This window comes from Mirounga angustirostris, unplaced genomic scaffold (assembly GCF_029215605.1).
Source record: "Mirounga angustirostris isolate CCGP_5_RB_7025 unplaced genomic scaffold, mMirAng1.0.hap1 SCAF_13, whole genome shotgun sequence".
In the NCBI taxonomy this organism is placed as follows: Eukaryota; Metazoa; Chordata; class Mammalia; order Carnivora; family Phocidae; genus Mirounga; species Mirounga angustirostris.
Window position 1 is genome coordinate 91,954,974 of NW_026991721.1, and position 23,769 is coordinate 91,978,742.

General features: G+C 40.4%; 1 protein-coding gene and 1 long non-coding RNA gene across 18 annotated transcripts in view; one reads left to right on the top strand and one right to left on the bottom strand.

Annotated features, from left to right (window-relative positions):
• The window catches only part of LOC129046378 (uncharacterized), a 271,806-nt gene that overhangs the window by 16,937 nt on the left and 231,100 nt on the right, over positions 1 to 23,769 (top strand). The gene's annotated exons all lie outside the window — the stretch shown is intronic.
• Positions 8,658 to 23,052, bottom strand: LOC123857718 (uncharacterized). 2 transcript variants are annotated; one of them, XR_006793951.2, is made up of 3 exons: positions 22,930 to 23,052; positions 17,984 to 18,099; positions 8,658 to 8,870 (listed from the first exon to the last, which is right to left on the bottom strand). It is a non-coding gene; the product is annotated as an uncharacterized LOC123857718 (long non-coding RNA). The 2 variants fall into 2 exon arrangements; XR_006793952.2 differs by lacking the exon at positions 8,658 to 8,870 and adding an exon at positions 16,725 to 16,824.

Sequence of the window (23,769 nt, forward strand, 5' to 3'; positions counted from 1 at the left end):
ATCTAGAAACACCAGTTGCTTCTAAGAGAATATGTGTACATTAATATTGGTTCATATATGAAAATACCACTTTTGTCAGTAAAAGCAGAGCATCGTCATTGGTAATGAGTGGCTGCTTTGCATTCATGTAAAAATTGCTTATTAAGAAAAATTCCAAACAGGCTTAGAAGGAAAGAATAGTCTACTCTATATCCATCATTTAGATTTTAACTATTTTATTAGGTTAATGTATTTTAAAGGAAATCCCAGAAGTCATGGCATTTCAACCCCCAAATATTGATTTAACATTTAGAAAGTGTATTTTCTTATATAACCACAATGCCATCCCACCCACAATAGTCTGTCCTTGATATATCCCATCCATATTCAAATTTTCCCATTTGTCTCCAAGTGGCTTTTTCAGTTAATTTGTTTGAATCAAGATACAAACAAGGTCTATGCAGTGCATTTGGTCATCAAGACTCTTATGTTTCTTTTAATCTAGGATGGTCTGTGTCCCTGTGTTAGTTTGAAAGAGTTTATTATGTGATGGGCTCCAGGTCTGAGACCTAGGGAAGCCCTATACAGGCCAGGTGTTAGGTGGTCGCCTAATTCACCTTAGGTAGAAAACCTTTTGCCAACAAAGTAGAGTTGTAATTCTCTTCCCACAAGTTTTAATTCCAGATTACATGTATTCTAGGCACCGAGCGAGACACTAAAGGCTCAGAATGAGATGCAGTCCTTGGGCTCAGCAATCAGGCAGACTTTCTGCTCTTTGACCGTGAGCGTTTCTGCCGTATGACCCTTCAGAGTCAGAGTCACACCCGACCTTGAGGTCGGTGGAAGGGGGAGTGTGGCTGCCTCCAGGGAAGCAGTCGGCATATAGTGCTGCCGACTCTTGCTCAGGGCTTTTCTTTACAGTGTTGGAATACACCAGATAACTGAGAATGCTGGAGATTTTATAGCCCCATTGCCAGGGTGCCCAGTGATTAGAGATAGGAGATCCTGGGTCTCCCTTCCATCCTAACACCTTGTTCTCTAGGGGCATATGGTCTGGTGTTTCATTCCTCAGTGAGTATAAATTGCGTTGAACCTCCACGGATATGCCAAGCACTGGATGGCTTTTGAGAAAGGTTAATATCTCCCAGGAAGTAGAATTCTTAAGACAGCACATATAGTAAAACAAAATTCCCCTTAGGTCTTTGCTTTAGATATGTCTTCTCTGAATTTGAAAGGAATTCCTGAAGGTGGTCAGTTTACAGGGAAGAAAGGAAAAAGCTTTTTTTCTTAGGAACATGTGTGTTAGAGAGAAAGCATGTTCCGAACACCTGAGGGGGACCAGGGAAATGTGGAGAGGTGACTGTCGGGTGGGAAGGTTTCTGGACTGTTAACGTGGAAAGACCTGGGGTTGCTTCTTAGCTCATCACTTACCAGCTACTTGAATGTGAGCAGGTCTTTGAACTTGCTTAAAGTCAGTTTTCTTGTCTATAAAATGGGTATAATAATGACTTTTCCTTATGAAAGAGGGGAAGTCAAAGATGACGGTTTTGAAAATTTCTATATTTTGCAGCCCTTCTTACAGATAGGAAAAGAATATTGTTATTGTTGCCTTTGGAGACGGAAACCTGTCTGAAATCTTTGGAAGGACAGTTAGGAGAGTGCTGTGTGGATCAGAGGATGGTCAGCCAAGGTCTTTGGAATTCTGAATGAAGAATAGTTTAAAACCATTTATTTAGTTCCAGAATAAAGAACGAAGAGAATACTGGGGCATTTAAAAAATGATGTAACTTTATCTCAATCTCTATTAGTGTAGTAGCAAGGATAAAATGAAATTACCCTTATAGGCACCGAGTTAGGCTACATTCACCCAGTGGCAGTGTTAATTAGGAGAACTTCTGCTTCAGTATAAAATAGGGTTATACTAGTTGGAAGTTGGTTTATTGAATATAGGTATGAATCGGATAGATTACTGGCTCTTCTATAAAGTAGAGGGCACGGTACTTCTGGTTATATAGTCAAGTGATTATTTGCACAAAATTCATGACTTAAATGCTAGTGATAGAAAGAAGGGGAGATTGGGCTATTTGGCCCTCACATACTGGTTTGGGGGGGGTAGTGGGGCAGTCAGAAAACTTCAGGAGGGTGTGGGAGGAAGACAGATCCTAGAACTAGAAGAAAGTTCAAAAAATATTTATATAACAAGCAAATATCCTGAAGCGCCTTAAAACTAAGCTGGGGAACCAATTTTGTTTTTGCTAGCATTTTGGGTGCTCAGCCTATGAGGCGTTACATGGTCATATGAGCTTACATTGATGCCATCCCCTTTGTGTGTTCTAGGCAACCTCGGGTGGTCAGTAAACAAAGCAAACATTTGCTGATATGCTCCAAAGAGCACTTGTAGAAGCTCCAACAGAAAGTCAATGAATTAGAGGATGAAGATAGAGGGTGAAGAAGCATCAAGTAAATAGGGTAGTGAAATCAAAGTAACAAAGGATTGCTTATCTAATAGCATGGTGCAGGCATTTATTTTAAAGATTTTATTTATTTATTTGTCAGAGAGCACAAGAGAAGGGGTATCAGCAGGCAGAGGGAGAAGAAGACTCCCTGCTGAGCAGGGAGCCCGATGTGGGGCTCGATTCCAGGACCCTGAGATTATGACCTGAGCTGAAGGCAGACGCTTAACCCACTGAGCCACCCAGGCGTCCCTCAGGCATTGGTTTTAGGATTAATTGTATCATCCAAAATAAGGGACCATAAAAAATTGAGCACATCTTGACTACATCACATCTCCATCAGAAAAATTACCATTTCAGGGCGTCTGGGTGGCTCAGTGGGTTAAGCGACTGCCTTTGGCTCAGGTCATGATCCTGGAGTCCTGGGATCGAGTCCCACATCGGGCTCCCTGCTCGGCGGGGAGTCTGCTTCTCCCTCTGACCCTCCCCCCTCTCATGCTCTATCTCATTCTCTCTCTCAAATAAATAAATAAAATCTTTAAAAAAAATTACCATTTCTATTTCTTACTGTCGTCTGTTTTTGTATCATACATTGTATTTACTGAGCATCTACTATGTGGAAGCACACTGCAGTGCTGGGTGTATGTAAAGGAATATTTCATTAGCCGATGACAGAGTGATATCAAGCAAGAGAAAAACTGAAGAGTAACCAAGGGTTAGTAATTCCTAAGGGATTAGTGACGAGAGCCATTTCAGATGAATGGGAAGAGGCCTGACCCAAATAGTTTTTGTTGCTTTTTTTCTGGCCATTGGGTTGTCACCGATATGCTCAGACCTTGCTCCGGTTCCACCTTGTGAGTGTTGAGGTTAGCTAGACACCAAGAGATGTGAGCGAGCCGGCTTCTCCATCTCGTCTCTAGGACTTACACAATTTCTTTAGGTCTCATTGACAGACACGTAACCAACTGCCCTGAAGACATGATCTTGAGACTTTCTTAATAGAATAGAATCCCCATGAGGGCAGGACTAGGTTCATCTACATTTCCAGTCCCTCACACTGTGTCCAAAACAGAATAGGAATTCAGTCAATAGAAGCTTCATATTTGTTGGAGAATGGTCTTCGCTGAAGCAAAAAATTTCTTTGAAGCTTAAATGTATATCGTAGAACTCTGAGGCCATCAGTTAAGTCTGAAAAAGATTTGGAAATGAACCCTTTTTGAATCATTGCATTCCTCCCAACAGATGAGATCCCACCAACACGAGAGCAGCCACGCGTGTTATGTCTACACACGTGTGCCTACATAGACGCACTTCTGTCTACTTTTGGGTCCTCTGATCTTTGTGATCTAGTTTCGAAAAAGACGTTAGGAAAGTGACATGAATTGGAAGTTGTACACTGCAGGTTTTAGGCCTTAAAAGACTGTATGTCATCAGAGAAATAAATCCGTTCTTCTGAGATTGCCTGTAATTTTGTTTTGGCAAGTTCTCCCTGTCTTTTTGCAGCTCTGTCTCTTCCTTAGAGGATTCTTTAAGTTCTATCCATCATCTCATTTACTGAAATGTACCTCATTTGGGAATGAGAAAGTTTTGGCATAGCTGAGAGCTTTTAATGGAAATAGGAGAGAAGATGACTCTGACACATATAATACCTTCAATATGTTTCCATATATTGCATGATCTCTGATGCATTACCCGAGATACATAACGACAGATGGGCTGAGGAGAAGGAGGAACACTCTCCAAGTGGGGATTTCTTTAGAAACCAGCATTCCTTCCAAGGTGCTTTGAGCTATTCTTAGCAACTGGGGTTCAACACTTTCACCCCCAACAGAAGCAGGTTTCTGCCAACAGGCTGCCTATGGGAGCTCTGTTGCCTAGCATTTTGCTCCAAACAAGAGTCAAGCCAGGCGGTATAGTCTTAGGGAAACCTAGAGCCAAAGGATTGAGCCCCTGTTTTCAGCTGCGGGGCTATGGTCAAGTTATTTGACTTGTTTGAACCTGTGATTCTTCCGTCATGCACTGGGGCTGAGAAGTCGTTTCCGTTCACTTCCAAACTCTGAAAGAAAGTTATGAGAAAATTTTTAGGGTACAGTGAGGATTATGAGAATTTCCCTGTTCTTTGCAACCATCTTTTTTACACATCGAGAGTGGAAATAATTAGGAGGGATGTTTCTTTTCCCTTCTTATTTTATCCAAATCTAATCTAATCATTTGATGGCTCAGAATTTCCTCAAATGCAAACTACACACTCCAGAATAATGCAGAATTTCATTTTGGAGTGAGAGGAATAAGCAGTGATGTGTTTTGGCCAGTTATTATGGGGTTGAGAAAATTGAAAAACCACCTACATGAGAATATAGACTCTGTAACATTAGCAATGCTTTCCTCTATAGTCATTCTCAGAGCATCTTTTCCCTTCTCTTATTTCATTTTTTTCTACCCTGTGTGGTCCATGTGATAACAGATCTGAATCTTTGGAATATTTTATATGTTCCCTTTCTTAACCATGTTCCATTAGCTTGAACTATTTATTAGAATATGCTTTTTTATAATTTTTTTCGGGGGGGACTTGCACACAATCTAGTTGGCACAATCTAGTTTCACCACGCCCATACATTGTGCTGAAAGAGCCTTGGTTTTTTTTGTTTTTTTTTTTGTTTTTTCAGCATAGTTTTCCCATCTGGGGCGTGTGCTTGTTATTGTAGTAAGACAGATAAAATACCTACATAAAGACATACTTGGGCCAAACACAGAGTGTATTCCCAGATGTATGGCTGGCCGGAGGGGGGGATCTGAGAGTCTTTGGAGCCAGTGCCTTAGCTTTGCAGATGAGGCCAGAGGGGCTTAGAGAAGTAAAGTGCCTGGGTGTTCAAGACCTTCTGAGTCTTCAGGGCTCCTGGGTTAATTTAGGATTCCTTACTGGAAATAACTGTGGCCACTGGAAGTACAGAAAATTCAGAAAATTAAACCTATTATCTTGTTTCTCTGAACCAATAAGAACATCCTTCAAATTGGGAAAATATCCTACGGCAGATTGCAAATCAGAAGACATCTCTCCATAACAGGTAGCGCTACAAGATGTTTAATTTTTTTTCAAAGTGTATAGTAGAATGATTATAAGTAAAAACATTTTTGTTTCTGGCATCCTTAACGTGACTACCATGCTGAACACTCCTTATCCCCTGCTGCACACCTTCCTTGCCTCTGCCTCTTAATTCAGCCTCAACACCCATTGCAAATATATTATTAGCTGTTTTTAGCTGGCTTTTGTTCTGGTCTGATCTCAGCCCATCTCCAAATGCTTGGCTCGGCAGGCTTAAACTCCATTCTTCCTGTGGCTCTTAGACCTGGTGTTTGGCCTTGGTCTCTATAGAGTTTAGATATTGATCTGTTCAACAGATGAGCCGCAAGTCTGAACTTGCAAGTGGAGGGCGGGGGCTCTTCCATTCAGGACTTGATGTAGGGACCATGCCATCCATCACAGAATCACAGGGACAACATGTGACCACCCAGGGAGGCTTTCCTATGTCGGGGACCAAGGAGTATGTTCTGCCAGATTGCCTGCATTAGGAACACTGTCCTCTACCAATACTAGTGAGATGCATGGAACTTTCCTCTAAGGTGCACCTCACCTACGTCCACAACTTGCCATTTTAGGATCAACAATTCAACATTCCCTAACTCTTGCCTAATCTTCGCTACTGACCTTATTGCCCATATCTGTGCTCTTGCTTTTCTGAGTGAGCACACTATTCACCTTTTGTGACCGGGGTTTCCCTTTGGGCTTTACCTTTGTTTCTGCTGTTCAGTTTGATCACTAAGTTTTCAGGTAATAATCTCTTCTTTTGCTTCCAGAAACTTTCCCATGACACTTCTCATTCAAGTGATATTTTACTCCACTCCTTTTGGGTAGATTCAGGAAAGTGTATAAGTTATTCCTTAATCAAGTAAACTGTGGATACTCTTTTGAGTTGTGTGTGTATATGTGTGCATGCGTGTGTGTGTGTGTGCGTGCACGTGTGTGTTTAAACACAGCTGAAGAATAGTGATTTAGAGTGGCAGACTCAGTGTGGAGACCTTGGCAAGGATCTGGAGACCTGAATTCTGTACCTAGCTTTGCTAATAGCCATTGCTGTGTGACAAAGGACAATCACAGCCCCTCTGAAATCTCAGCTGCAAACTGCTGAGTTGAATCATTAGATGCTGTGGTCTTTTACAGATTGGGTCTATACAAGCTAGACCAACTTAGCATGGATTTGGGATAACTTATGTGTGGGAATTTGTTGTAGGAATATATTAGATTGGATCTCTTATCTATCAACTGCAGTGGTTTGGGGATACCTGAAAGATTGTTTCAGTTGAAGGAATCGTACATGTTCATAGCTTGTAAGTAAAGGGAGAGAGAGAGACAGAATACCCAAAGGAAATACATCATTAGCTATTATTTAAGCTGTTCTGCTTCCATCTGTCTGATACTGTCGACATGACTTCCTGAGAAAATACTCTTTCTATAACATTTGACTGGCATGGGCTATATTTTTGTTTAAGATATTTTACTCTTCTCACATAAACCAATTAGCTGTCATATTTTATCTTTCCAGGAGTATCCAAATATAAGGTTGGCTGACAGCCAGTTTGCTAAGTCCTGGAGGATAATAGCTCATTGTCTATAAAGAGCCTTGTTCTAAAGTCTCTCGTCAATTCTGGCAGTCCTTGTGATGCAGAAGATATTTATAAGGCTGGGAAGAAAGGTCATATGTTGGGTGTGAGCTGCACTGAGTAGCCCAAGTGATTTTATTTTTCCATTCAACAGCTCTTTGTTGCTGTAGATGACCAAAATTGACTCCTTTCTCTCTTCACCATTGTCTGAAAGCTCTGAGAGCTGAGGAGTTTGTAATGGCCCACTGCAATCTTAGATATGACCTAAAAATATAGATAAATAATAGGAAAACAAATTTAGTCAAATCTGAGATTTTAAATTCAGAGGCAACAATCTTGGTATTTGGAGGCAACAATATCTTGATGTTTTAATGTTTCTGTTCGGTAAAAAGCTGACCTCTGTATTTAAGAGGAAAAGCTGCTTTCAGAAACTTCAATGAGAGGGTGATTTTTTTCATCTTAAAAAGCTCATTCAAACCAGCATATTAATGCTTTAGGAACAAATGAAGGGAGACTATAAGGGATTACATTTCTTTTGAATGGTACAAAGATGTAAAAATCTTGAAGAGAAAGGACTTGATTCAAGGTAAATGTTTGTTGAACTGATTTATCAATCCCTTCTAAATGCTCTTGGATGAAAAAAATTCAAATCTGAACACTTTTTTTTTTATGTTGCTCAGCGTTCTAGAAGATGGCTTTGAAGCTTGAATGAGCAGAGGTTTAACTATAATTTCTAGCACTTGATAAATGCAGTTGAGGCCATGGATGCTACAACATTAGTGCAAGAAAGAATGGCAGTCAGTTAAGCATCATAGCACCTTAAGAAAAACGAGAACCATGTGACCCGCCTTCTAGGGTTTGAATCCACTTTGATCTCACAACTCAGTATTTGCCGAGTGCCTTCTGTGGGCTGGCACAAGGCTCCATGTTGCGGGTACCATAATAGAGAAGACAGGCATTCCCTGCTTTCAAGGAGTTCACAGTTCCATGGAATGGTCTGCACAAAACTGAATATTATAAGACAGCGTTCTTACCTGAGACAAGTAGGGCAGTTTTGGAATTCATAGAGCCCAATCAGGAAGGGCAGGGAAGACTCCTGGGGAAAGGGACTGAGCCCTGGGTGGTGTGTAGGTGGTTTCAGGTGAAGGGTGGCAGTGAAAGATGATTCACAGCAAAGCGAACAGAATGGATGAAGGTCTTCAGATGACAGAAAACAAACGTGACTAGAGCAGAGAGTGCGGAGGGGGAGAGGTCTGCTGCTCTTCATCACCATGGGAATAAAGCATTTCCTCAGGACTGGTTGTGTGTGGCTCTCTGCCAGCTGCCACAAACTCATTGCCCACCAGTGGTTCCCTACTCATAAAAAGTACCTTCATTTAAAAAGTTTTCCCACACATGTTTTTCATTTAATTTTCACAATAAACTCGTGAAGTAGGTCACATTATCCTGATTTCATAGATGAGGCTCAGGGATATAGTGACTTTGCCAAGATTACTTAATGACTAGTGAGCTAAAACGGAGTCTCAAAGTAGTCCCCCCGACCCTTCCCCTCATCTCTAGCCTCACCTTCCTGATTGTGGCCACCATGTTGTTGAGCCTCTCCCGTGGGTCAGATACCACTAGGCCCTCTACAAACATGGTGTCGTTTGATCCTTGCAACAATCAGAATCATCTGGAAGGGAAGGAACCCATGTTCTTTTTACTCCATCCTGTCTCCTTTCTCGTGAAGAACAGGGCTCATCCCTCTTCTGCCCCCTGTCACAATTGGAGAAGATTGCTCTGTGGGGGAGAAGAGACTTTTTTTTTATTACTAGATTATGTTAATCACCATACATTACATCATTAGTTTTTGATGTAGTGTTCCATGATTCATTGTTTGCGTATAACACCTAATGCTCCATTCAGTACGTGCCCTCTTTAATACCCATCAACAGGCTAATCCATCCCCCCACCTCCCTCCCCTCTAGAACCCTCAGTTTGTTTCTCAGAGTCCATAGTCTCTCATGGTTCATCTCATTTTTAATAATAATTCCTTTTATATGGAGAGCGGAGATATTCTATCTTCTGGATACTGTGAGTTGTATAACTTACCAGGTTTTCCTTTTTGATTGATGGCCAGCCAGTTTAGAGCTAAATTTGAACCCCATGTTCCCTGCAAATGTATAGGTCTTTAAGATATATCTTTTTGTATTAGCCCCATTCTTGTCTCCATTTTGTGGTATTAGCCTTATTTTTCTCCTTTTTCTCTCCCACATCTAGTTTGTCTTATCATTTCTGGACCAAAGCAGGATATAAATAATTAAAATGTAATTAAGTTACCTGAGCATAGCATAGAATTTAAGCGTTGTGCTTTGCTGTTCTCTGCAGCTGAGGAGAGAATTTGCACCAGTCCACATACTCTCACTCGGTCTTCCCTAGGACCCCAGCTCTCTGTTTGCAAGTTGCCAGTCCAGAATTTAGGGTGTGCAGGGAGCAGAGGATAGAGTCTTGACTTACATTCCTCCTCACATCTTTGCCAATAACCTTCATCTAATTCAGCCTTGTGTCTTGAGCTCATTGTTCATTTACTCTTTGGGTTTGTCTTGTCTTGTCTTCATAAATTGCAACAGATTTTTGTGGGTTTTTTTTTTTTAAACAGAGAAGCTTAAGGAAGAATTCAAAGCTGTGACACACTGTGCACTTTCACCCAAGAAAGATATACTTATAATTTACTGTAATTTAGAATGAAGTGATGGGATTCTCTCTATAAGTGGAACATCAAAAATATACTCTATCTTGTAGAAAATAGGGAATTTCTTACATATCTTGGAGATGGTTATTTAAATCTGTCAAACAATAGTAGGCTTGGAGCAAAGGGCAGTTTGGTATCAAGAACCTGGGGTCTAGAGTCCCATTCAACCATGACACTAATTCTGTGACTTTGGGCTGATGACTTCATGGGTGCTGTTTTCTTATCCTTGTTGGTTAAAAGAGAACATGAGCTCTTTTTAGTCTTGTGAAGATTCATATGATAACATGTAATTGCTTGGTAGAATGCCTGGTGCTCAGTAAGTGTTGGGTGTTATCATTAGCCTGACTTCTGCTTATCATTGTATCTAAACTTAGTTGTTACACCTTCTGGAAAGATTTTAATAGGAATAATAATTATTATTACAATAATCACCATGGGGTTATTTTATAAATAAATAAATAAATACACACACACATAGTAGTTTATGTATCTTCATATGTATACACATGTATATGGTGTATGAACTAGACCTCTATACATATATAATACATATATGTGTGTATATGTATACATATATATGTGTGTCCATACACCATACACATGTATATATATGTATATTATATATGTATAAAGGTCCAGTGTTTTTGTTATTTCTGGCTGTAATTTTGCCATTCACTTCCCATCTGCTTTTCTGGTCCCTCTTCCCTTCTTTATTTTCCTCTAAGTACTTCTCACCATTAGATTTATTGTATATTTAACTTATTTATTTACAGTTTGTCCCTGCCCTGTTGGAATGTACATTACAAGTGGGCATGATGGGTGTGTGTGCTTGTATGTGTGTGTGTTTTGTTCATACTACAATAATCCCCAGCATCTAGAACATTGCCTGGCATGCAGTAGTCACTCAAATTTATATTGAATCAATGCACGATCTTCAAACATCATCAAAATTTCATTAATATGGGTTTTGATGATACTTGAAAAAGAAAGGGTACTTGGTTGGCCAAGGGTGGAAGCTCTTTCCCGTGGAAGTGGGTGCTTAAAAGGCCAAGGAAAAATACAGGGTTCATGACTCTTGAAAGTGGTTGGTAGGTCAGAATTCTGTAATAAATTAGTTCCAGTCTTTTGTCACCAGCGAATGGAGTGCCCACTGTGAGCTGGGGAAAGACCAAATAGGAAACCTCCCCATGCCTTCAGAACACTAGTCTTTTTTCTATTTAGACAAAGGTATTTTGACAGGCCACACTATATGAATATTTTAGTTGGAATTCAGAGATGTCAGGTATTTTTCTTGTGCTGTGTCTGGTCCACTGACCCATCTGGGGTCATGGAAGTTGACCATTTTATATCTAAATACCAAATTAGTTAGAAACAGTCTAAGTCTTGATGGACAGAAGATTTCTAAGATAAATGCAGCTCAACAAATATTCACATAGCTCATATTATATGTAAGGATTCGGCAAGGCGCAGCAGGGGACAAAGATAACACCCCCTGACTGCCCTTTAAGAGCCAACATTCAAATAGAGGGAATGAAATAAATACCAACACCCGGGGCTAAACACAGTCAGGAAACATGTTTTCTTGTCTCTATGCTTTGTGGATATTTCTAATTCTTCTGATTACATCAAAGACAAACTTTCTGAAAATGCCTCTCTTCATAAAAATGCTTACTTGAGGGTCATTTCCTGCCCGTCACAGGTAAAGATGAATATTTGTACATTCTTTGGGCTTCTGGGTTTCTGTAGGAAAGGGAAGAACTATTTACAAATACTTCCTCTGGGGCAGGTAGTGTGCTAGGCGCTGTCTTATCTATTATCTAATTGAGTCCCTAATTTCATTGTGAGTTGGGTATCGTTATGCTCACTTCATAGGTAAAGAAGCTGAAGCACAGAGGGTTTAAGTAATTAGCCCAAAGCCATAGAGTTAACAAATTCAGTTAGTAGTTGGCAACTAGATTTCAAAAACATTTTTGTGGTTCAAATCCCATTTCCCCCCCTTATTTACATTATAATTCATTGGACATAGAGGCTCTCCTCTGTGAGAAGTAATATTGTGGCATCAATTTTCCTGATTCAAGTGAGAATATCACCATAAACTATCATATACACAGGAAACCTGCTTTAAACTATATAGTAAATCTTACTCTAGTATATGAGATTTTTGAGCATAAAGTTTTACTTGAATTATTCATATAGGCGCTGAGTTATGAAGAAGTTTCTCAAATGTAAACTGTAAATTGGTTATGACATAGCAAAGAGACAAGTGCTAATCAGCGAGGAAAGTCATTCCGTGACTGTAGGGACTTGCTAGATTCCAAATGGCAGAGATGGCCACAGAAATGAACAAGAGAAAAAAGAACATCATCCTCATCAGAAGCGTTTGGCTTGCTGATTTGTTTGTGCTCAGAGCAGCTCTGAAGATAAATACATCCTTTTGGTCAATCTTTGCCTCACATTGCAGCCTGAAAGATGTGTACGTACTACAACAAAATCTTGTTACTTCGAATTAATCGGTGGGAAGGTCAATCTGACGTAATATGAAATTTGAACCAAAGAAGGGATCAAAAAGAAATACATTTTTGGTATTCACAGGAAATTTGTACTAGAGATCTAAAAGCCGGAGGACTCAAGAAGGCTTCTCGTCCCTGAGTAACATAAGACTAAAGTGTCTTTTTCCAGAGAAATGGAGACCCAGGGACATCAGATGGTTTTCTCCAAGTGTGTGCAGCTGGTACCTGGCCCAAGAAATGCCAGAATCTGGTCTTCCCAGAACAAAGATGTCTGCTCCCTGCTGTGCCGTATTGAGAATGAACAAAGTACCACCATTTAGAAGTTTCATGTCACTTTTCATGAATGGATAAAAATGTTGTGTTGTGACACTCATTTTTATGTAATTGGTGCTGCAAAAGTGCTTTAAACCAATTAGGGTTTTAGTTTTTTCTTATTGGTACTAATTGGCTTTTTAAAAATTGAGGTGTAATTTAATTGATAAATAAAAATTACAATATATTTAAAGTATATAACCTGATGATTTGATAAATGTAAGATTCCCACCCTTGAGTTAATTAACACATCTATTACCTCATATATTGGCCTTATTTGTGTGTGTGTTGAGAACACTTAAGTTGTAATCTCTTGGCAAATCTTAATTATATAATACAGTATTATCAACTATAGTTACGTTATACATTAGATCCTCAGACCTTATTCCTCTTATAGCTGAAGTTTGTACCCTTTTACCAACCTTTCCCTATTTTCCTCACCCCTCCCAGTCCTTGACAACCACCATTCTTACTCTGTTTCTATGAGTTTTTTGTTTTGTGTTGTTTTGTTTTGTTTTTGTTTGTAGATTCCTTATATAAGTGATACCACACAAATATTCGTCTTTCTCTGGTTTATTTCACTTTGCATAATGTCCTCCAGGTTCATTATTGTTATTGCATATGGCAGGATTTTCTTCTTTTTAAAGGCTGAGTAATATTCTATTGTATGTATACATCACATTTTCATTACACATTCATCCATCGTTGGACAGTTGGGTTGTTTCCGTATCTTGGCTGTTGCGAATAATGTTGCAATGAACATAGGAGTAAAAATATCTCTTTGAGATAGTGATTTCATTTCCTTTGGATATATATCTGGAAGTGAAATTGGTGAATCATATGGTAGCATTTTATTTATTTATTTATTTTTTTGTTTGTTTAAGATTTTTTTTTTTAATTTATTCGACAGAGAGAGAGACAGTGAGAGAGGGAACACAAGCAGGGGGAGTGGGAGAGGGAGAAGCGGGCTTCCCACGGAGCAGGGAGCCCAATGCGGGGCTCAATCCAGGACCCCGGGATCATGACCTGAGCCGAAGGCAGACGCTTAACGACTGAGCCACCCAGGCGCCCCTGGTAGTTTCATTTTTAATTTCTTAAGGGAACTCCATACTGTTTTTCCATAATGGCTGTACCAGTTTACATTCCCACCAACAGTGCACAAGGGTTCCTTTTTCTCCATACGGTCGGTCGTAGCATTTGTTATCTCTTGTCTTTTTGATGATAATCATTCCAACAGGTGTAAGATGATATTTCCATTGTGCTTTTGGTTTGCATTTCCCTCCAGACTAATGATATTGAGTACCTTTTCATGTACCTTTTGGCTATTTGTTTGTTTTCTTTAGAAGAACAACTATTCAGTTCCTTTGCCCATTTTTTAAATCGGGTTATTTGGTTTTTTACTATTCAGTCTTATACTTTCCTTGTGTATTTTGGATATTAACCCCTTTTGGGGTATGTGGTTTGCAAACATTTTTTCCCATTCCTTAGGTTGCCTTTGTTCTTTTGTTGGTGGCTTCCTTTGCTATGCAGAAGCTTCTAATTGACTTTTAAAGAGAATTGGCAAAATGAAAGTAAGTTTAGCTGTCTGGTTTGAATTATCCTCAATTTGAATTAGTGTGACCCAAATTAATGGGATTTTACTTTGATTCTTTTTAAAAGAGATTAGTATCACCATGAAGGAGATGTTCTGTTTGATATTACCCTAAAGTCAAGGAAGGTTTCAAATAATGCTTTGACAATCAATTTTGCATGTCTCTTACAAAATTGTTCCCTTCCGTTTTATTACTTGTATATAGCCTGACCTTCTAAAGAACATTCACTTAGCATTTTCTTACAGAATGGAGAATTCATTTACAGCAAACATCATTTTATTTATTTATTTTTAAAGCTTTTCTGTTGGGTCTTATTCTGTTTGAACTATTCTGTATGAAGTCAAGAAAAAAGAATTAATAGCTATAAATGTAACTTGGTATCAAATCCTATTCAGGTGGGTTGAACAATCTCAATTGTGTGAACCTTCCAATGTCATGCTTATCTAAGGAAAGATGCACAGTGAACCTAAGATGACAGCAAAGAAAGTGACTTTCTAAGTCTTTTTTTTTTTTTAAGATTTTATTTATTTATTTGACACAGAGAGAGACAGCGACAGAGGGAACACAAGCAGGGGGAGTGGGAGAGGGAGAAGCAGGCGTCCCGCCGAGCAGGAAGCCCGATGCGGGGCTCGATCCCTGGACCCTGGGATCATGACCTGAGCCGAAGGTAGTCGCCTAACCAACTGAGCCACCCAGGTACTCCAGTGACTTTCTAAGTCTTAACTCACTCTGTAAAGGACTATTAAAATTAGACCAACATCCAGCTCTGGGGCATTGCTTAGACACACGTTAGCAAAATGATATGCGCTGACCTGGGTCAATTCATTTCATTTCTTTTGTTTTTGTTTTTCCCCAGTTTTATTGAGAAATAATTGACATACATCACTGTATAAGTTTAAGGTGTACAGCATGATGATTTGATTTACATATATTTCAAAATTATTACCGTAGTGGGTTCAACTAACTTCCATCTTCTCGTAGAGATAAAATAGAAACAAAAGTAAGAAAAAAGAGTAAAGGAGAAAATTTTTCTTTATGATGAGAACTCTCAGGATTTACTCTTAGCAACTTTCCTCTATATCATGTAGCAACGTTACCTATAGTTGTCATGATGTACAAGACATCCCCAGTACTTATTTTTCTTGTAACTGGAAGTTTGTACTTTTTGACCACCTTTTCTCCAATTCCTCCTCCCCCCACCCCCACCTCTGGTAAACACAAGTCTGATTTATTTTTCTATGAATTTGGCTTTTTGGGTTGTTTTTTTTTTTTTTGATTCCACGTATAAATGAGATCATATAGTATTTGTCTTTGCTTGACTTACTTCACTTAGCATTATGCTTGTGGGCCTTGAAGGCAAAGTCCATCCGTGTTGTTGCAAATGGTGAGACTTCCTTGTTTTTTTATGGCTGAGTAATATTCCACTGTATATATACACACCACAACTTCTTGATCCATTCATCCATCGATGGACATGTAGGTGGTTTCCATGTTGTGGGTAAGTAATGCTGCTATGAACATACGGGTGCAGATACCTTTTCGAGTGAGTGTTTTGTTTCCTTTGGATATATTCCCAAAAGTGGAATAGCTAGATTATATGGTAGTTCTATTTCTAATTTTTTGAGGGTCCTCCCTACTGTTTCCCACAGTGGCAGCACCAGTTTGCATTCCCACCAACAACGCATGAGGGTTTTCTCTTCTCCAGGTTCATACCAGCATTCATGTCTTTTTTGTTGATGGCCATTCTGTCATGTGTGAGGTGGTATCTTGTGGTTTTAGTTTGCATTTCCCTGAAGACTAGTGATCTTGAGTATCTTTTCATTTACTTGTCGGCCTTTTGTATGTCTTCTTTGGAGAAATGTTTATTTAGGTCCTTTACCCATTTTTTAGTTAGTTTTTTGTCTGCTATTGAAGTATATGAGTTCTTTATATGTTTTGGATATTAACCCTTTATCAGATACATGGTTTGCCAGTATTATTTTCCACTTGGTAGGTTGTCTTTTCGCTGTGTGGATAGTTTCTTTTGCCGTGCAGAAGCTTTTTAGTTTGATGTAGTCCCACTTGTTTTCTGTTTTGTTGCTTGGGCTTTAGGTGTCCTTAGATCGTTTCCTAAAGCCCTTTCCAACTCTGGAATTGTTTCTACGATCCATTACTCCTGTTTCAGGGATTCTGGCATTTCAGCTGGCAAAGTTGTTTGCACTTTGAACAATCTGCTGTAGGGATGTCATCGTGGGGGCTGGGGCTGATGGGAACTCTGTGCCCATGCAACAAGGCAGTCATTTTGATTATAGGGAGTGCCTAAAACTTTCACGTATAGCTCCACCTGGGTTCCAAGCTTAGCTGTGGCTCAACAAAACCTGATTCAACAGATGGCAATACACAGTCTGGGTCCCTGGGGTTTGTGAATGCATGTTTCCCCCGACATAAAGTGCAGATGATGGAAAGCAGCTCCTTGGAGGTGATCATTTTCTCAGTTTGTTTTCCTTGGCTTGGGTCTAGAACATGGAGGTCTTTCTCTGAGCCCTTGGAAGATGCGGCCTGTGCACGTACTGCTCAGCTCCCAGGCCTGCGTTTATGGAAAAAAGTTCCTAAGGAAACAGATTGAAATTGAGCAAGATCAAGTATTCGCTTGTGGGTTTCCGCAAAAGTTGCTTTTTTTATTTTCCCCTTCACTAGCTTGTGGAAATGTCTCAGGGCTGCCTCATCTGGAGAGCTTTGTGCATTAAGCCAAAAAAAAAAAAAAAAAAGATAATTCATATCCCTTCCTGTTCTCCCAGGGCTTCAACACACAGGCAATCTTATTTGCATTCTTTAGCATTTATCTCCCTGCTTCCTGCTTGTCTCAGGACTGTCTTAGGGAGTTATAACATCTCTCCTCTCCAGCCCTGCAGCCTGTGTCTGTTGTAAGTCACATATTTGATTGTGTTCAGCGTGGAAGGGAACTGCACTGGCTGACATGGAAGGTGTCTTTCAGTACATCCGCCAGCCTCCTTGCCCACATTTCAAGTTACTGAATCGAGAGCCAGAAGAAATGGAAGGAGGCTGAAGTGTTCATTGGCAGAGCCTTAGTCCCAAGTCCCAAGAACCATCTTCTCTTCTCTCTGCTCCAGGAGTTATTTCTAGCTTGATGATTTTTCATAAACATTGGCCTAAGAGTGGGGACAGATTCCCCCACTGTAAAAGATGTTCTTCTAGAGGAAGTTAATTTCCTTTAGAAGCAATGCTAATTCTTTCAGACCCAAGAAGGTACTAGAACATTCTCAAACTTCCTAACTTCTTCTTCTCCTTTTCTTCTTCCTTCCCTCCTCCTCCTCTTCTTCCTCTTCTTTTTCTTCTTTTAGAGGGAGAGAGAGAGCATGCACGTGAAATGGGGGGCGGGCAGAGGGAGAGGGAGAGAGAGACTCTTAGGCAGGCTCAACGCCCAGTGTGGAGCCCAATGGGAGGGCTCGATCTCACCACCCTGAGATCATGACCTGAGCTGAAATCGAGAGTCAGATGCTTAACTGACTGAGTCACCCAGGCACCCCATCCAACTCCCTAGCTTCTAAGTGGATATCTGTGACTCTGAACATTTTTGAAGCATTCAGAGATATGTGGAAGAATTATGTATGTCCTGGGGAAGCCTAGATAATTAAATACTCTGATAACAACTATTTCCCTTTGCCTCTTTGTCTCCATGTCAGCAAAGAGCCAAACATCGAGCCAGCCTCTGGTATTGCCCCAACAGTGCCTTACTCGGTGACTTACTAAGTCTGATGATGAAAATCAGTCCATGTGTCATTCAGTCGAGACTTCAGGGCCAAAAGGAATGAGGATACAGCAGACAGTGCACTAACCTTTCTGCTTCCGGTTCCTGCTTTATCCTAGAGGAAGTATGGTATAGTACAGCAGTGCATTAGTTAATCAATTAATTAACCCACTTACTCATTCAGTACACTGTCTAGGTACTCACAGTATGTGAGGTGCCGAGCCAAGTCTTAATATATTCAAGAGTTAAGAGTTTAGCTGTTCCAGATAAACATGCACACAATAAAATGGACTGAAGTATTGTATATACTGTAATTAAGTATATGTAGGAACGATGGGGAGAAATGGTTTATCTCTGGATTGATGAAAGGTACACTTAACATTTCTTAATGGCTGGTCACACCAAGGGATTAAGATAGAAATGGAAAGTCTGGTGTTGTCTCAGAAGCACTTTGTACTTTTCCAGAAATTCTCTTAGTGTTTTTTAGTAACTGTTAGGAAAAGCCTCCATCCCGACCCTTGCTAATTTCCCAGTGTTGGGGGTGTAGGAGCACCTGCTGCTGGTGAACGCCGCTGGTGTAGAAATCTGACCTGGACAGAGTCTGACTTCTATAAGAATCCATAATGAATTTTACATTGCAGATCTCAGTATGACTAAACGAATGAATCAATGACATGGATCTTTTTCCTTAGCTTTGTTAGCAACTCATTGGATGACCTCCTTGGCTTTCCTTTTTAACAGTTGTAAAAATGGCAGCTCTGCCTTATTTCACGGGGTCCGAGGGGAAAGATCAAGTGAGAAAACCAAGCAAACATTTTGCAATATCTAAAGTACTTGAAAAACTTTACACATGTAAGGTGATGCTATTAATCATTGTCTTTTGTGAAAAACATGACATAGCAAAGGCAGGCGGGCAGGAAGGAAGAGAGAATTCTCTCTCCCTCTGCCCTTCCTCTCTCTCTCTCTCAAATAAATAAATCTAAAAAAAAAAAAAAAAAAAAAAAGAAGGATCTCATTAGCCTCAAAGACTGTGACCTGCAAGGCTTGTTTTGACTCACTATTCAGTGACTGAAACTGATCTTTGCTGGTTCTACTCAATCTATAGCAGTTGAAGGAAACTTTTTGAATAAATAGATGACATGAAACCACCCCTCACTAGCTCCTTCATGGCTTCAGCCATGAAATATTATACAGCTCATGGAAAGCTACTAGCCGGAACATAGAGAATACCAAATGTTGCACTAAAAGCTAAGTCAATTGTCATCACAGATAAAACAGAAATTTTTATTACAAACATTCACACCTGTATAGCAGGACTTCAGAGGAAAAATTTTAAAACATTAGACAGGTGATTGCACTGCTTGAGCCCATGCTGTGCCCCGAGTGCGGACGTAGGTCTTTAGGGGGTCACGGTGAGAGAGTTTGGGATATGGACAGGGACCTGAGAACATCAAAGGTATGGAGGAGTAGTTCTTGTTTTTGGTGTACTGTTTAGAAGGGATTACACAGTATGCAGAGGAGGAAAAAAAAAGGCAAGTAGCCAATGCCATGGGATATAGTAGGAAGAAAATCTGGGGGTCTGCAGGACTGGGTTCTAGTTCTGACTCCCTGGCTGAATGGGCAGCCTTGCTGAGTCATGTCAACTTTCTCTCTGGCAGGCCCTCTGCAAGATGAAGAGATTGGAGTAAACGGTTTCTGAGGTTCCAGACTCTTTACAAAATAAATAAAGTTCATTTAGTTCCAAGAAAGTATTGGGTTATAATAACAATACAATTGTAGTTATAGCTAATATAATTTATGCATTGTTTCAGTTGATCCTTGTGCAATCTTATAAGATAGGTATTTTCTCATCTATTTTTTAAAAAGATTTATTTATTTATTTGAGTTAAGAGAAAGAGAGCATGAGTTGGGGGAGGGACAAAGGGTGAGGGAGAGAGAATCCTCGAGTAGACTCCCCACTGAGCACAAAGCCCAGCGTGGGACTCCATCCCAGGACCCCGAGATCAGGACTCTGCTCTTAACCAATCCCCTATAACAAGGATAATAAAAGCAGCTAACGTTTATATAGAGCTTGTCACGTGCCCGGCACTATTCCAAGCATTTTGCATATATTAACTCATTCAATTTTCACAGCAAGTCAATGAGGTAGCTACTGTACTATTATGATTTCCATTATACAGCTGAGGACACTGCATCATGACAATTGTAAATCACTGGCCCCATAAATGGCAGATCTGGGATTATAATCCAGGCAATCTGGCTCCAGATACCAAGCTCTTAACCATTAAGCTGTCGTATCCTTTATTATATGCATAGCTGCAGAAGAGGTGAGGCTTTAATAATGTAACGACATTACATTCTACGCCTGAAAGTGGTGTGTGTGTGTGTATGCGTCTGTGTGTGTGTGTGTGTGTGTGAGAGATATGTGCATGTGCACTCTAGGTAAGAGATCCTAAGAGAAAGTCTTCCCGCCATCTTGAATATGGCTTGGAAATTGGGGAAGGATATGATTTTACAGGGAGGAAGCAAGAGGGGCAATTCTAGATAGGGATTCGCCAGCACCCCAGTAGGACATGGTAATGTGTGGTGAGCACGGAGTCAAGACGCTGCTGGCAGCAAGGTGGTAGAGGGCCCTGATAATATAATTGTCAGTATTGAGTAGGGCAGATAGCTACAGCACATAAATCTTGGTCACAGCTTATTCTGATAGATTTAGGAAGAAAGGAAGGATTCAGGTTGTAGATGTAAGCATTCGGAAAAGATGTGAGAAGGAAGAATAAGACCCTAAAGGAAAGAGTAAATGGATGAGAATTATTCATCTTGGAGAAGAGACCTGAGGAAAGAAAATAATTTTCAGAGATTAATTTTTTAAAATTAATTAATTATTTGAGGGGGGAGGGGTGGAGGGAATAGAAAAGGGAGAGAGAATCTCCAGCAGACGCCCCACTGAGTGCGGGGCCCGATGTGGGGCTCCATCTCACGACCCTGGGATCATGACCTGAGCCGAAGCCAAGAGTTGGTGGCTCAGTCAGTTGACTGAGATGAAGTTTTTTAATAATCAAAATTGTGAAACTGTGGAATGAGTTTTTATGAGACGCCATGCTTTTCTTATCTGAGGGTCCTTTAAAAAACAGCTCAGATTGTGCTAACTTAGTTTAGGTTAATCTTATTCCAAGGGAGTGTGCTGGCCATCAGAAATGACAGCTATACAGCGTGCCTGTCACCAGTCCCCCATGCCACCCCTGCGGCAGCCTGCGCTAGCTGATCACCCTGGCGCCCTTTTTCTCTGAAGCCTGCTCTGGCCCCAGGTAATCAAGACGGTATTTCAGAAAATTCTAGGAAACGTCAAACAATTGAAGGTGTAGCATACCAGTTAGAAGTTGTTTGTCCTCCAGGGTTAGTGGATTTTGCAATGTCCCTTAAGGAATAGATGATTCTTCCTCCTCAATACCACCCCATCACTGCCGCTTCGACTGCCCTGCCTTCTCATTTGTTTTTGCCCAGAAAATTGGTAAGTTTCCCCTGACAGACTCCGTGTCTCCAGCTTTCCCATCTCATCCTTTCTTCATGGCCTCGTCCAAATTACCCTTCTATACCACCACCCTGATCGTGCCATCACCCTGCTGGAATGCTCTGATGGTTTCACTTCCTCTTCAGAAGCAAGCCCCAGTACTTGTGTGGATACTAAGGCCCCTTCCCATTTTCCTCCTGCTTGCTCTCATTTGCCCAAATTCACCCTAAAACTGTATGATCTCACTTATATGGGAAAAAAGCTTAACTCATAGAAACAGAGAGTAGCATGGTGGTTGCCAGGAGCTGGGGGGGTCGGGGTGGGAAATGGGGAGATGCTGGTCAAAGGGTACAAACTTCTGGTATAAGATGATTGAGTTCTGGGGATGTGACATTCAGACAGCATGGTAACTATAACAATACCGTATTGTATACTTGAAAGGTGCTAAGAGAGCAGATCTTAAATGTTTTCACCGGACACAGAAAAATGTAACTATGTGAGGTGATGGATGTGTTAACTAACCTCAGTGTGGTGATCCTTGCACGATATATATGTATATCAAATCATCACATTGTACACCTTAAACTTACACAATGTTTTGTGTCATTATACCTCAGTAAAGCTGAAAAAAATCCCCCAAAGTCACCCTTATTCTAGCCCTACCAAATTACTTGGAATTCTTAAAACTCCCTATGCTGTTTCTGCTTTAATATTTTTCCATATACTCTGTCTCTTCTCTTCTTTACAAAATATACTCACTCTTTTTTTTTCTGCCTAACAAACTTCCTACACATGCTTCAAATCTTAGTTCAAGCATCAATCCTATAAAGCCTTCCCTGACTTCCCCGAGACATCTGGCTGCTTTTTCTTGAGCTTTCTCCTGGCCTTTTGGAGGCAAGGACTTGTCTTTTTCACCCCAGTATCCCGATGCTTAATATAACATCTGGCATGTAGTACATTATGAAATTTGATTAATAAAAATATACATCAAATGACATGCCCATATTAGTTTTCCCCAGTCCATTTGGAAATGAATACAGTAAAAGAGAATTGAAACCAGGTTTTCTGACCACCACTCCCTTTGATTTTTCTCCCTTTTCCATCACGAGCTGAGGATCTTATTACTTAGACCCCTGAAATGGCCTCCTTCGGGGTTTCCTTGGTCCAGAGTTTCTCTCCACTGAACCAGCCTGCATCCAAGCCACGAGCAGATTAATCTTTTTAAAATTAATGTTGATACCACTTTTCTGTACAAAGCTCTAATCTCTCTTTCTTCTACCTAGGAAACTTCACTCCTTAGCCATATATGTAAGGTTTCCCAAACTAGCCATGATCTTATTTTCCCACTTTAGCTGACACTTCTTCCCAAGCAAACATTCCCTGCTGCACCATCAGTATGGCTTGTTATGGCCGATGCGCACCTCGATTGCTTACCTGTATGCCTTTGCCCACACCAACCTCTTTTGCTTGGATTGTCTGTCTTTTTCCTCAGTGCACTGTAACTCTTCCCTCACATCCTTTTGCCTGTTTTCATTCTTCTTTCTCACAACCACTTTGTGATTTTTTTTTTTGACCACACCACTCAGAAGTCATCCTGCCATTTCTAATCTCCTCCTACAACACTTAGGCGATTTATACCATCTCTTTGGACCTTGTCATATACAGCATTATCTTGCAGAAGCCAGAGCATTTGGTTTCTAATTCTAGCTTCACCCTTTATAAGCAAAAATGACTGACTCATCTTCGAAATGGGAGTGGCAATAGATAACCTACCTATCTTTTGTTATAGTATGATAAAGATCAAGCATGAAAATGGTATTTGTGTGAAATTATCATAAGCAGTAAGGAGGCTCTTGTTACGTTTTATCCTTTACATCAGTTTCCTAGGCTTATGAAAGCCAAAATTGCCTCTTGTACAGTAACACTTTCCCTTTGTATCCTGAACAGTTGAAAGCCTGGTGCCTTGCTTATCACAGGTGCTCAGGAAATATCTATTGAATGAATGATGAATCATCTCCACAGGAAAGAGAGTGAGCCAGCTAATTGTCCTTGTAGGGTTTGTTTGTTGACAAGTGAGACTCGGTGTCATCTAGAAATGTGAGATCATGGAGGTTTGCTCACACTCTCCTTTCAAGCTTCTCTTCCCTCAACCTCCCTGATATGCTCACAACCACACCTACTTGTTCCCAGTTCTTCCTGGCTGTCATTGTGTTTTAGAGGGTACAAAGCAGGACCGTGAACATCTGCTATTCATTTTACTTCAGTGCTTGTGCG